We start from the raw sequence: 15,048 nt of genomic DNA on the forward strand, positions 1-15,048 counted from the left end.
ATGGTGCCATGACTCCGATTGCCTGATTAACGTTACTCGGCCTTACACCTGACTTCCGTTTCACAAAGAAAGAAAGACAGCTCAGCCTAGCGTTGTGCAGCGTGGCGACGAGGTTGGTGGCACAGCCTCGCAGGAAGTTCAGGGCTGCGCTGAGAGCAGAACCGTTCTGTTGACCCCCAGGGCTGTAGACACCCACGTGCTTCTTCACCAGCGCGCAGGCCACTGTGACTTGATCTCAGCCGGTGTGGCCCTGGAAGGCAGTTTTCTTTCTGTAGGCACCGTGTGACTTCTGAGCGTACATGTGGTGGTCGCTGGCGTGGCGGGGTGGGTGCGGTAGGGTGGTGGCAGGTGGTTTGATGCGTAGATTTTAATTGTCGCAGGCGCACCCCCATGTTTTCTACCACTTAGTTGTGCCCCTTGGGATCCCTTCGACTGAACGCATGGCCACGCATTCCATCCGACCCTTTGCGAAGCCTCTCGGGAGTTTTCTCTCTGCTTGCTCTCTTTGTGAAAGACTGAACCGTTCAACATTTTCCTTTTGTTTCCTGATTCCTTCAATACCCATTTTCACCTACTTTTCCCCTTTAATGAAAACGAGGGCTGAGTTCTTTCTGTTTCACAATTTTTAAGGCAGTTTTCAAGCAGACCTCTTGTGTTGCAAGTGGAATGTCCCTGCTCCCTTCTGTCAGCTGGCTCGCACGGACAGCCTCTCCGGAAGCCTCTTGCTGGCCACCCTTCCCTAGTTCAGTGTTGCTTTCCATGCTCGTTTCAGCAACTTCTGCTGCTGCTGATGGAGCAAGGGCCTGTGGATGGTTTCTCTCTAAAAGAAGAGCATTTTATGTAGAAGTCACAGAAGACCGAATTGCTAGCAAAATGGTTCCACACACACACCCACGAAGAGGTTTGTGAAAGTTGGTGGGAAATTGCACTACCGTTCAAGTCTTGGTGTCTCTCAACACAGTGGCTGAAATACTGGCTCCGATACAGGAACAACTGATAGGATGGCGCAGAACTGGGCAGTGGTTTGTTCTGCTGCATACTGGGTTGCTATGAGTCAGAACCTTCCTGAGGGCACACAACAACAACAACATATCTATCTACCTTTGTGGAGAGCGAGCGAGCCCTGGTAGCGCTGTGGGGCGATTGTTGTACTACTAACCACAAGATCTGAGGTTCAGTCTACATGTTGCTCTCAGGGCGAAGGATGCGATGTTGCTATGTGTCAGAATCCAATCAATGGCAGTGGTGTGTGTGTGTGTGACTTTCACTTAAAATAAGACTCTTCATAGTCATGATTGGGTACTACTGATACACCTAAATAAAACATTCAGGACTCCAGAAGCACCGACTGATTAGTTTGTGAAACAGAGAGAGGACATTTGCCATTTTAAAAATGACTTATTCAAGCGTGAACACAGCCCGGAGCCATGAAGGCCTGCCTGGGGAATCGGGGCATTGTTCTTCCTCAGTTGGGCCCTTCTCCAGGACCTGGCACCTCCTGGGTGCTCTGCCTTTGCCCGAGGACTTGCTGCCAGCATACGGGCTGAGGGCATGTGCCTAGCACTCTGGTTAAGAATCTGAACTTTGGAGCCAGACAGACCTGAACTCAAAACCCACTTCTGCCACCGTGAGTTTCGTGGGCTGCTTTTGTGCTGACATCACTTACCCATCTAACACTGGACAACACCTAGCAAGGCCCAGGACGGCCAGGAGCCCAAGTCGGAGAGATCTGCGGTGGTCAGGCTAAGTACTAGGCAGGCGGTCCCACCCCAGGCAAAAGCAACAGCAGCTGCCTCTGTGAAGATGTCCAGGTTTGGAAACCCATGGGACTGTGCTCCTCTGTGTTAGGACCTTTGCCTGGTTACAGTCCTCTGGGGTCAGTGTGAGTCAGCTTCCACACACCACAATGAGTGTTGAATTAGTGAGCCTGAGCCCCTTGCCCAGAAGCTGGGTGCAGGCACAGAACCTTCTTGACAGCGTGTTTGGGAGGAATAACTGGCTCTCGGAATGGCAGTTCCTGGCCCAGAGCTCCAGATGTGGTAAAGGGCCGCTTACTGAGGAGAGGGTGGTGTCTCCCCAGCCCTGTTGTCAGAGCCCTCTTTCGAACCCGGATTTTCTCGCATGTGCCCCCTAAAGCTTGGGGTTGTATAGAAGCCAGGATGTTTGATGAGAAGTTCTGGTCACACCATGGGCTAACCATTGGACTGCTCCATGGGAGAGAGCTGTGGCAGTCTGGTTCTGCACAGGTAACCGTCGCAGAAACCCCGTGGGTACTTCTACGCCATGAGTTCTGTGTCCTCCTCTGTTGCTGAGTAAGGGTGGACCCAGGACACGGTGTGTTTGGTGGGTTTGAGGCATGCTCCTGCCACTGGTCTTTTCTCTCCCTGAAATCTTGGAGAAAGGGCCTCAGTAGGATTTAGCAATTCTTGTCTGTTAAAAGGAATGTGTGTTGCATTCTCTCTGTCTGGAAATTGTTGATTAGACTCCAATATTTCTCATTTTGAATTCCATCAGTTTTCTTTAAAAAATCATTTTATTAGGGGCTCATACAACTCTTATCACAAACCATACATACATCAATTGTGTAAAGCACATTTGTACATTCACTGCCCTCATCATTTTCAAAATATTTGCTCTCCACCTAAGCCCCTGGCATCAGCTCCTCATTTTTTCCCCTCTGTCCCCGCTCCCCCCTCCTCCATGAACCCTTGATCATTTATAAATGATTATTTTGTCAGATCTTGCCCTGTCCAACATCTCCCTTCACCCACTTTTCTGTTGTCCGTCCCCCAGGGAGGAGGTTGCATGCAGATCTTTGTAGTCGGTTCCCCCTTTCTATCCCGCCCTCCCTCCACCCTCCGGTATCATCACTCTCACCACTGGTCCTGAAGGGATCATCTGTCCTGGATTCCCTGTGTTTCCAGTTCCTGTCTGTACCAGTGTACATCCTCCGCTCCAGTCAGATTTGTAAGGTAGAATTGGGATCATGATAGTGGGGAAGGAGGAAGCATTTAGGAACTAGAGGAAAGTTGAATGTTTCATTGTTGTTGCTACATCGCACCCTCACTGGTTTGCCCCCCCCCCCCCCCGAGACTCCTCTGTAAGGAGATTCCAGTGGCCTACAAATGGGCTTTGGGTCTCCACTCTGCACTGCGCCTCCATCATTCACAATGATATGACTTTTTGTTCTGATGATGCCTGATACCTGATCCCTTCGGCACCTCGTGATCGCACAGGCAGGTGTGCTTCTTCCATGTGGGCTTTGTTGCGTCTGAGCTAGATGGCCACGTTTTTACCTTCAAACCTTTAAGACCTCAGATGCTGTATCTTTTGATAGCCAGGCACCATCAGCTTTCTTCAACACATTTGCTTATTCACCCGCTTTGTCTTCAGTGATTGTGTCAGGAAGGTGAGCATCATAGAATGGCAGGTTAATAGAAGAAGAAAGTATTCTTGCATTGAGGGAGTACTTGAGTGGAGGCCCCATGTCCTTCTTCTGCCTTCTGTGTGGGTCATGCTTCCGGCTTCTAATGGCAAAGTCGGCACTTTGAAACCACCAGCTACTCTTTGGGAAAAAGTCTACTCCCGTAAAACGTTACTGTCTCAGGAGCCCCCGGGACAGCTATTCCATGTCCTCTGGTGTCTCTAGGAATCAGGATTGATGCGATGGCAGTGAATTCATTTGGTTTTGTGTGTTTTAAATGAATTTGCAACTTGACAATGGGGCATACTCTGTTTTATGTACCTGCTATTTCTGATCAAAAGATGGGAGCATGGAGCAGCATTTTTCTCAAACAGATTGGTAAGGATTCTTGCCGCTGTTGGGGTTCCTTAAGTTGATTCTGACTGATAACGGCCCCATGTGACCGGGGAGAACGACCCCCTAGGGTGTTCTAGGTGGCAGTCTCTATCAGGGGGTTCCAAAGTCCAACTTAGCCACCCATATTTGAGCATAAAAATTATTAAACTGGGCTCTCACCGTACACTGCAGATGCTGAATGATTCCAAGTAGGACGTGAAACGCATGGAAAGACCACTGTGGTGAATGAGCTCTAAACTGGGAAGAGGCTGAGCTGCTTCTGCGGAGGTGACGTTCTCAAAACCACACCACCTTTCTGATCGCCGCTTTCCGCATCTCGGAGATGGGGATGAAACCTCCAGGTCCCGCTGCCTCTCCTTTGTCTCCTTGGAGTGAGGGCAAAATGGGTGAATAACTATAAAAGTACCTTTTGATCTGACGATTGTGATCCATGTTAAGAAACATAGGTTCCCAAACTTATTTGGCCTTCCGCCCTCTTTTTGAAATCAACAACAAAATCACCCAGAGCCCTAACTTCCTCCCCAAGCGGTGAAAGAAAGAATTGTGTTATAGCTAATAATCCAGGATAAAGTATAGGTATCTGCTTCTTCAGCCCCCCTGGATTATTCCAGCCCCTCCCCCCAGGTCAGAACGTGGCAAAATGTAGGAGAAGATATTAATGTTGGTATTTTTATTTATTTAACCCGAGTGTCTGTCTGTCTGTCTTTCTGTCTCTCTCTTTCTCATCTTCACACCTGAGCGCTTGATGGACATATGGTCTGTTCCTTCGTCCTGCCTCTCTGCCCTGGCCCAGGAGGAGTCTTGTCTGCCCTCTTTGTTCCCTCTTACTGATCATTCACACAGTGGGGGCTTCCTGCTCCGTGGAGCAGAAGGAGCAGGACTTCCTCTACCAGCACTGTTTCTTTTGGGATCCGGGGCATGGGGCGTGCGGGCGCCAGGCTTCTCTCTCTAAAGTGCTGTGGGAAATGGAAAACAAACTCCCCCATACTCACTGGATTTTAAAGATAAATTTAATATCTTGCTTATAGAAACATCTGGTTTATTTTCTCCCTCCAGGACGGTCCTGCCTTCTTTTCTGAGACTGGCCGCTTAGCCAATTCCATTTGCTACTCCCTTCCTCGCCACTCTTTTCATTTGCACCCCCAACCCCCCCTGAGCTGCAGAGGAGGGGGGCAGAGCTGTTAATTCACCGACACCCCCCTGAGTTGCAGAGGAGGGGGGCAGAGCTGTTAATTCACCAACACCCCCACCCGGAGCTTCAGAGGAGAGGGGCAAAGCTGTTAATTCACCGACACCCCCCCAGCTGCAGAGGAGGGGGGCAGAACTGTTAATTCACTGAGGAATGAGAGGTGCTTCCAGCCTTTCAGGGCTGCTGGAAAATCAGCCCTTGGTTTGAGGCCAGATCTTGATGTGAGACTTGAACTCATGACCTAATGCCAGAGGCAAGAATGTTACCACCTGACCCCACGCTGACCCCTAATAAGACGTAGGCATTTAAAATCCTTGCCTTGAGTAGTCCCATTGTTGCTTTCTGTTTTGTTTTTTTCTTCCACTTCTTTCTTTCTGCCCTCTTCTACAATGTGTCGGGCCTCCCTGCCAGGAACACAGTTTTCCTTGTAAGATCTATTTTTCTCAATGTCTTTCCATTTGCTTACTACAGCTGCTTCCTGTTCCCTTTCCATTTCTCCTGTGCGAGTTCCTTTTTTTGTTCCTGTTCCTTCCTGCCCTTCCTCTGGGTTAAAAATATCCCCCGGCTCCGGCCGGCCACCAGGCTGGCCCGCCTTCTACTCATCTGTGGTCCACTCGGAGCCTCTCAAGGCCCTTTCCTCCGTTCTTCCTGGATTCTGCTCCTTTCTCAGCAAACGCAGGGGACCAGCTGACCCTTGGACCCAGAGCTGTAACTTCAAACTGAAGGCTGAGGACAAAGATGCTTAATAAGTGATATGTCATGTGAAGTCTGACACGCCCCGAATGCACCCTGAACCCGCAGCTCCTGTGTGTGCCACGGAGGGAGGAGAGGCTCGGACACGCCGACACAGGCATGTGCGCAATCACTCATCTACGGGCAGCACGACAGGAGGCTGCTAATTGAAAGGCTAGAGGTTCCAGGTCACCCAGTGGCACCTCAGAAGAAAGGCCTGGCGGCCCACTTCTACAAAAGCAGCCCTGGAAGCCCTCTGGAGCAGTGTTCTTCCAGGGGCTGGGGGTGGCTAGGGGGCATCTGGTTCCATGAGAAGCAGGGGTGCTGGGATCAGATACGCCCTGGCAACCAGCTCTCAGACACTGCGTTGCTGAGGGCATGGATCCCAGGGGACCTGCTTGGTGCCCACCTGCCACACCCACCAGGGAGTGGAAGTAGATTTAGACGTTTCCTTGTGAATATGTTTTTGTTGTTGTTTGAGTTGGAGGATTTGGGTGTTCTTTAGAGAAATGATTTTTTTTACATATCCAGTATTGACTGAAACAATCGACAAATGAGTGTCTGCTCGTGCGGTTAAGACGCCTCCAATCTTAGCTGCTCAGGCCGGAAGTGCTGGTGGCAGCCTCTCTGATCTCAGCCCCTGGTCCTGACCTGTCTGCTTCACCAGCGACAGGGCTGACAGTGCCCTAATGCATGGCAGGAGAAGCTTTGAAAACTTTCCTTCCATCCATCTGTCCAGCTTCATTGTGGCGTGTGTCGAGAACGGGCCCCCTTCTTAGCTGAGAATTTGGAGGCGTGGGACGTGTTATCCAAGGGAGGTCCATGTTTGGTCACTCCTTGGATGGGTGCTGACGCCGCTGTGCTTTCCCAGTCACCGATGGCTCGGTGACCCCCTGCTTACCTTTCCTGTCCCCACTGAAGTGTCTTCTCTATTCCTTTACCCTTGTTGTGTATTAACTACCTGCTTATCTGGGCTTCCTAGCACTTTACCAAGGCCCTGTTAGCGACATTTCATCACAAGGTATCTTTTAAAAAAATTATTATTATTATTTGTTTTTTTTGTCTCCTTGCTTGAGTGCCTCAAAGTGGAGCCTAGTTAATTAATATTTATATTCTCATCCCCTTGGACCGTGTCTAAGATGTAGTCAGTCGTCATAAGCTTCTTATACATGGTTTCATATTTTCTTCATTAAAACATGTTGTATATTTAATCACTGCAATAATTTTAAAAAACCATTTGGCTATGCTGTGGTTCCTTATTTTGTGAGACCAGAAAGGAAAGTAATTATCAGGCCAGACCCTGTTACCTGTGCAACTTGAGGTGCTCTACAAAGGAAAAGGCTGGGTCTGATTGGTCTTTGTCATTGTTACCTGTGCAACTTGAGGTACTCTACAAAGGAAAAGGCTGGGTCTGATTGGTCTTTGTCATTGTTACCTGTGCAACTTGAGGTGCTCTACAAAGGAAAAGGCTGGGTCTGATTGGTCTTTGTCATTGTTACCTGTGCAACTTGAGGTGCTCTACAAAGGAAAAGGCTGGGTCTGATTGGTCTTTGTCATTGTTGCCTGTGCACATTGCTTGACGGACACGCTGAACGAGGAAGAGTAATCTTTCTTGGACGGTGTGGCCTTTATCCGTGGGATGACATGGTCTTCAGAGTTGACCCATTAACGTTTTAGCACCACATAGTTTTGAAGGGCGGGACTGATGTCTGGGAAGATTGACTCTGGGGACCCATGTCTGCTTTTAGTACAATACTTACTCTACATGGTTGTTGGTTTTTCCCCCCACATAGCTCACTCTATCTTTAATCCACTTTGTTGTAATCAAGTTTTTGATTGTTTCAGTGGCATGTGGCATTGTAAAATAAGAACTGATTTTTTAAAGTTATTAGACTAAAGCAATGGTATTAACATATATTTAATACTTTTAGATTTTTAAAATGTATTAATTGGGAGTTAATACATATATCATATCATTCCATAGTCCAATCATATCAAGCAGAACTGTACAAATTGCTACTACAGTTTCCAAACATTTTTTTTATTTAAAGAAAAACTAATCCCCCTAATCTTAACACAACACAATTATTTTTACTTTTTTTCTTGCAATCCTTGTTCACCCCAACCCCAAACCCACTGTCTTGAAGTGGATTTCTACTTACTGACTCCCTGGGACAGAGGAGAACTGCTCCTTTGAGTTACCAGGATGTAAGTCTTCACCAGAGCGGAAAGTGGCTGGCTGGTGGGTGCTAGCTGCTGACTTTATAATTAAAAGGTGAACACATAGCTCCCCACGCCACCAGGGCTCCTGAATCCGTGTTCACAGGCACATACATCTTTTTTTAAAATCATGTTATTGGAGGCTCATACAACTCTTATCACAATCCATACATACATCAATTGTATAAAGCATATTTGTACATTCATTCCCCTCATCATTCTCAAAACATTTGCTCTCCACTTAAGCCCTGGCACCAGCTCCTCATTTTCCCCCTCCCCTCCCCGCTCTCCCTCCCTCATGAACCCTTGATAATTTATAAATTATTTTGTCATATCTTGCTTGCCCTGTCTGACGTCTCCCTTCACTCACTTTTCTGTTGTCCGTCCCCCAGGGAGCAGGTTATATGTAGATCAACTCAGTGTTGTAGGAGGGGCGGAAGTATTTCTCAGAACACATTGCCTACTCGTTTCTTTCTAGTTGGAACCTTTGGGGACATTGGTTCCGATTCTGAAGTCAGGGCCAAAGGAATGCATTCGGAGTTTGCATTGCAGGCACTTCAAGACCATAATGTTTATTGTTGCTTCATAGACATCATTTCTGTACTTGTATCTTGCGTAATCTCCCATCCTTTATCAGGATGGTGGGGCCTGCATGAGGCGCCTGGTTGGACTGCCGGAGGTGATGGCACAGGGGGTGAACGTGCAGGGAAAACCAATAGGAGGGGATGGCACCCTCCTGCCGCTTCCGGAAACCACTGTGGGCCTGGCCACACCTGTCTAGGGCTTGTCCAGTGTGCTTCCACCGGCCACACACACCTGTGGAGAACCTGGGATGTGACTAGCCTGAATGGAGAAGGGTGCTGTAATATAAAACACACACCAGATTTAGAGAACCTCGCATGACAAAAAGGCAAAAGACCTTGTTAGTTTTTTTAATACTGATCACATGTTGAATTGAGACTATTTTGGATGTGAATAGATCACATTTTTAAAATCAAAGTTCACCTGTTTCTTTCGCCTTCTTTTCTTCAGGTTGTTTCTAGCAAATTTAAATGGTCTGTGTGGCTCACATCGTGTTTCTAGGAGACGGTGTTTGGTCCAGGGCCTTGCCTTGCAGATAGTCCATGAGCGGTTCTCAAGGCCATTTAATGAGTGGAAAGTCGGTATTTTCTTCTTCAATAGAACAGAAGGGGGACAGAGACTGTTGGAATGCACTGCACAGTAACAAGGGCATCGTTATGCATCTCTTCGTTTTAAATACATGTGTGCGCTGAGTCACATGTAGGATGCCTTTTCCCCTTTTGGATGAGTCAGAGTTCAAACATTTGAAAGTCTGCAGTCCGCCGGCGGCCCGGCTTAATCTCACGCGTTACCAGGATGCCTGGCCTGCGCTGGAAGAGAGAAGGCGGATCCCAGTGCACCATGTAGGCCAGTGGAAGCTAGTCCAGAAGTCAGCAACTGAACCAGACTCCGCGGGAAAGTAAAGCTGAGCCTCGGGGCTACACGCAGTCCCTAAGTCCTGAAAGCCATTCGTTGGGGAGAGTCAGGGAGCAAAGGGTGGGCAAGGGTAGGGAGGTCCAGACCTTGCTTCTCAGACCGGCACGACTCCTTCTGCCTAGAGGGGATTTTTCTCAGATTCCGCCAAGTCACATATTGAAGACTTCTTTAGAACTGACCATGGATGGGGACACGTTTGGAGCTGAGTGGCTGGGCAAGCATTCCCGTGGCCTGGGCGCCCCTCTCGGTGGCCTGTCAGCATCAGAAGAGGCTGTGTGCGTGTGGGGGAACGTCTTTTCTCTCCGCCCCTGACAGAACACGGATCCTTCCCATTTCTGAGCTGCAGGGGAAGGTCTCAGGTTCCAAGGAAAGGGACGGAAAGCCACAGAGAGCGGGAGCAAGCTTCCAGAGGGCGGTGTGTAGGGTCGAGGGCTGTGTGTTTATTCTGACAGTTGTAAACGTCCTTTTGGGCTGACCCGGTCTTTTCTTTCTTAATTAAAAAAGAGAAAATCTGGCAGGCAAGGGTAAGGCATGTGACACATGTGACCGACCGACTGCTTCATCTTTTTCTCCGAGATCCAGAGTCTTTCAGCGAACACCTTGGACATGCGTGGTGGTTTTCAACCAGGGCCCACAACCTTTGTTCTGGAAACTTGTAGATGGAGCTGGCACCTGTCTTCAGGAAAGAGTCCGAAAGGACAACATTTAGGAGTTACTGAACTAAAGTCGTCTTTGGAGATCTGGTCCCGGTGAATTAGATCACCCCAGGAACTGGCAGGGGCCCAGGCAGCCTTTCACCCCTCCTTTGCTCGAGTATTTCCAGGCCTGCTGGTAGTCACCCAGAATTTTTGAGGGGCTTGATCCTCAAGGTCCCTTGTCAGTGTAAAATGCTAGGGTCCCGTCGTTGATGGGATGAACTGAATTAACAACCGGGAGCTGTGTTGACGTTGACCCCCCTCCCCACCATGTTCTTTCCTTCCCTCAACCACGCGTCTGCTCAACAGCCTTGGGCGAGCACCTCCGTCCTCGGGGACAGGTCCCATCCAGGGGAATGGCGCGGGACCAGACCGTCCTTTGCTCTGTTGTGCGCTGCATCACTGTGAGTCGGGCTAGCTCGACTGGCTAACAAAAATAGCAATTATTGTTCGCCTAAATATTGTTGTTGGCCCTCGTAGGAAAATCATAGACTTATATGTGTTGGGCTGCTAACCGCAAGGTCAGCAGTTCGAAGACAGCTGCTCCACGGGAGAACGGTGGGACTTGCGACTCCTGCAATGATTTCCAGGCGGGGAAACCCACAGGAGCAGTTCTCCCTTGTTCTGTGAGGTCACTGTGCGTCGGAATCGACTCAACGGTGTATCATCGTGGATTTCATTCCCTTCCCAGGCCCCTTTTCTCGCTTAACTTCCTGTGTTTCGCCTTCACACATTCCAAACATCAGCCTCTAGGTGACTTTCCGGTCCCAGCGTCTTTTCTCCCACCCTTGTACTGGTCGGTCATGTCCTCCCAATAACTCTCTCTTTTAAAATATCACTCTGTCATTCACCTGCTAGCTGTCTTACCAATTGTCTCTCATTTCCCAATTGGTTGTAAGTTACTCTTACTTCTCTTACAATACCAATTGAGTCTTATATTTAGATTCAGCTGTGTGAAGTTGAATGAGCCCCGGTGGTACAGCAGTTACACTAAGTATAAGGTCAGCAGTTTGAAACTACCTTGGGAGAAAGATGAGACTGTCTACTCTTTAAAAAAATTTTTTTAATCATTTATTGGGAGCTTATACAGTTCTTAACATATCCATTGTGTCAAGCACATTTGTACATATATTTCCATCATCATTTCCAAAACACTTTCTACCTGAGCCCTTGATATCCGCTCATTTCCCCACCCCCACTCATGAATCCTTGATAACTTATCTTTTTTTTTTTCATATCTTACACTGACCGATGTCTCCTTTCACCCACGTTTCTGTTGTCCCTCCCCCTGGGAGGGGTTTAAATGTAGATCATTGTGATCGTTTCCCCCCTTTTCCCTCCACCTTCCCCTTACCCTCCCTGGTATTGCTAGTCTCATTATTGGTCCTGGATTCCCTGTGTTTCCAGCTCTTATCTGTACTGGTGTATGTGCTCTGGTCTAGCCGGATTTGTAAGGTAGAATTGGGATGATAGTAGGGGGAGGAAACATTTAGGAACTAGAAGAGAGTTTGTATGTTTCATTGTTGCTATGCTGCACCCTGACTGGCTCCTCTCTTCCTTGTGACCCTTCTGTAAAGGGATGTCCAATTGCCTACAGATGGGCTTTGGGTCTCCACTCTGCATTTCCCCTCATTAACATTAATATGATTTTTTTTCTGGGTCTTGGATGCTTGATACTTGATCCCATCAACACCTCATGATCATACAGACTGGTGTGCTTCTTCCATGTGGGCTTTGTTGCTTCTCAGCTAGATGGCTGTTTGTTTGTCTTCAAGCCTTTAAGACTCCAGACACTATATCTTTTGGTAGCTGGGCGCCATAAGCTCTTTTCACCCCATTTGCTTATGCGCACATTTTGTTTTCAACTGATGACATCAGGGAAGGTGAGCATCACAGAATGCCGGGTTATTAGAAGAAAGTGTTCTTTGCATTGAGAAAGTACTTGAGTAGAGGCCCAGTGTCCGTCTGCTTCCTTAATATTTAGCAAATAAATATATGTACATAGATCTATTTCCCTATCGTTATATAAAAATATATTTACATATGTACATACATGCCTGTCTTTAGACCTCTACAAATGATTTTTACCTCCCAGTTCTTTCCTCTATTTCCTTTTACTTTCCCCTTGTCCCACTATCATGTTCAGCCTTCATTCGGTTTCAATGATTGCTCTCGGCTACCTTGCCCTTTATCAAGCCCCACCAGGCCTCCTATATCATTGATTTTAGATAACTAGTTCCCTTGTCAAGCAGACCTGGAGCTATTTACAGGCTTTCTTTTCTGCCATTGGTTTTGTTGTTGCTTTGGGGTCTTTTATTTTGTCTTCTTTTGCTCTGTCTTGTTTTTTGTGCTTCTTACTGTCTCTGAATGTCTAGCTAGATAAGATAGGTGGGATAAACAATCTAGAGGAGAAAACAGCAGGACTGATACTTCCGGGGGGACTTGGGAGAGGGGGGAGCGGGCAAAGGAAAGGGGTGTGTCAACCAACCCAGAGACTTACTTGTAAAGAGCTACAGTCTTAGAAACTCACAGGGGCAGTTCTGCCTTCTCCAATAGGGTTGCTATGAGTCAGAATTGACTTGATGGCAGGAGTTTGTTTTTGTATGAAATTGGCATTTTTATAACTTAACAACGGCCAATAATTGGCAGTGTAATATAGTGTCAAGTAATATTAGGAGGATTTGTGTCTAGACTCTATATTAGAATTTTCAGTAAATGTACTATGATGATGATTTATCGTAGCTAAGATTCTCTGGTCTTTTTTGTTATTAAGTATGAGTTACTATTAAACTTAATCTCATTAAATCTGTTCTGGAAAGAGTGATTAAGAATAATCTCAATATAGGAAGTTTAAAATTTTGATAGTCTTAGCTATTCCCCATCTGCTGAAATCTTTAATAATCCCAATTCAGCAAGCCCACATAGTAGATATGACTTTTCGTCCAGTTTAAGAACACTGTCTATCATTCTCCACGTCATTTAATAAAATAATTTACTAAGCACAGCCCAAACTCTGTTTATAATGCTAGAGCGAGTCCCTCCTCAGGATAACACGCACTGGTTAGCATGGCTCCACTGCTAGCACGCTGCGGCTCTTCAAGTGGCTTGAAAATCTAGCCAACTCTACCCTTGTTAAACTCTGTGCTATTCCTAGGATGTAAGGAGATCTACTGTGGGATGATCTTCAGCAAAGTTTTACTCTCATATGATATTAGATCTCTTTCAGTCAGTTGACCAAGTAGTCATCTTCCAAATTTCCTGGCACAGGTGAATGAGCACTTCCGGTGCTGTCTTGGAAGAAGTACAGGCAGAATACTTCTTAGAAGTAAGGCTAGTGAGACTGTCTTACATTCTTCGGACATGTTGTCAGGAGAGACCCGTCCCTGGAGTAGGGCACCGTGTTTGGTAGAGAGGCAGTGAAAAAGAGAAAGGCCTTTGACAAGATGAATGAACACAGTGGCTAAAACAATGGGCTCAGACTTTTTAAATTTTTTAAATGTTTTATTTCTGACAGAATATTGTCACAAGTTCCTTGGGAATATCAAGTCCCTTGTGAATATCTTAGTGCGAACATTACTTTGTTTATTAAATAATTTTATTGTGGGCTCTTACATCTCTTATCACAATCCACACAATCATCCATTATGTTAAGCACAATTGTACATTTGTTGCCATCATCATTTCCAAAGTATTTTCTTTCTACTTGGGCCCTTGATATCAGCTCCTCATTTCCCCCTCCCTCCCCTGCCCGCCCTCACGCATGAGCTCTTGATAAGTTATAGATTATTATTTTCATATCTTACATTATCCTCTGTTGCCCTTCACCCACTTTTCAGTTGCTCGTGCCCCTGGGAAGGGGTTATATGTTGATCCTTGTGATTGATTCCTCTTTCCTCACCCCACTGTCCCCTAATCCTCCTGGTATCTCTATTGTCATTGTTAACCCTGAGCAGTTTATCTCTCCTGGATTCCCTGTGTTGAGGGCTCTTGTCTGTAGCAGTGTGCATGTTCTGGTCTAATCCAATTTGTAAGGGAGAACTGAGGTCATGCTAGTGGGGGAAGAACGCATTAAGGAACCAGAGGAAAGTTGTGTGTTTCATCGGTGCCATACTACATTCTCACAGGCTCATCTCTTCCTTGTGACCCTTCTGGGACGGGATGTCCACTTGTCTACAAATGGGCTCTGGCTCTCGACTCCCTGCACCCCGCCCCCCCACCCCCAAATTCACATTGGGTATGGTTTTGTTCTGGGTTTTAGATTCCTGATACATAAGGGGCTCAGACTTAAGAGCAATTGTGAGGATGGTGTAGGACTGAGCCATGCTAGGGCCCTATGCTGTGGAGCTGAGTTGGAACTGATGCGACAGCACCTGGCAACAACGGCCAAGGAGACCCGAGAACAGCATGCGCTAGCATCCGCCATGTCTCAGTACCTGTTTAGGGTTAGATAGGATGGGAAGTTAATTGGATATCATTTTTTTCCTCTGTAATTTCACGTAAACTCCTTGTGATCATTGCTGATGAACCATCTGGAAACAGGGCGGCAGTTGTTGGCAGGCATGCTGTTTATTGTTTTCAGCCTCCCTCCCTCCCTTCCCCCTCCCCACCCCCAGTCTGAAAATTGTTACATTTTCATATTGTCAAATTTTAAACACTGCTCTGATCCTGGGCTTCTGTGAAGTTGGCCTTTAATCACATCTGTCGGTTCTTCCAGTTGGCTTCTCTGGTCATCCATATGGCCCTGGAGACGCGAAGGCACTAGAAGGACTGGCTGAGTGCTTCCTACTGTTGCTCATATTGTCTGTCATGGATTCTAGTTTCCTCCTCACCAGATTGGCCCTACCCTTTCCACTGTGAAGATCGCGTTCCTTGATAGACAAGGAGCAGAGTAGTTC

At 47.2% G+C, this 15,048-nt stretch overlaps 1 protein-coding gene across 4 annotated transcripts in view; it reads left to right on the plus strand.

The window, feature by feature from the left end:
• Window positions 1–15,048, plus strand: part of RGL1 (ral guanine nucleotide dissociation stimulator like 1) — a 337,768-nt gene that overhangs the window by 205,590 nt on the left and 117,130 nt on the right. The window lies entirely within an intron of this gene.

The sequence above is a fragment of the Tenrec ecaudatus genome, chromosome 1, assembly GCF_050624435.1.
Source record: "Tenrec ecaudatus isolate mTenEca1 chromosome 1, mTenEca1.hap1, whole genome shotgun sequence".
Classification (NCBI taxonomy): Eukaryota; Metazoa; Chordata; class Mammalia; order Afrosoricida; family Tenrecidae; genus Tenrec; species Tenrec ecaudatus.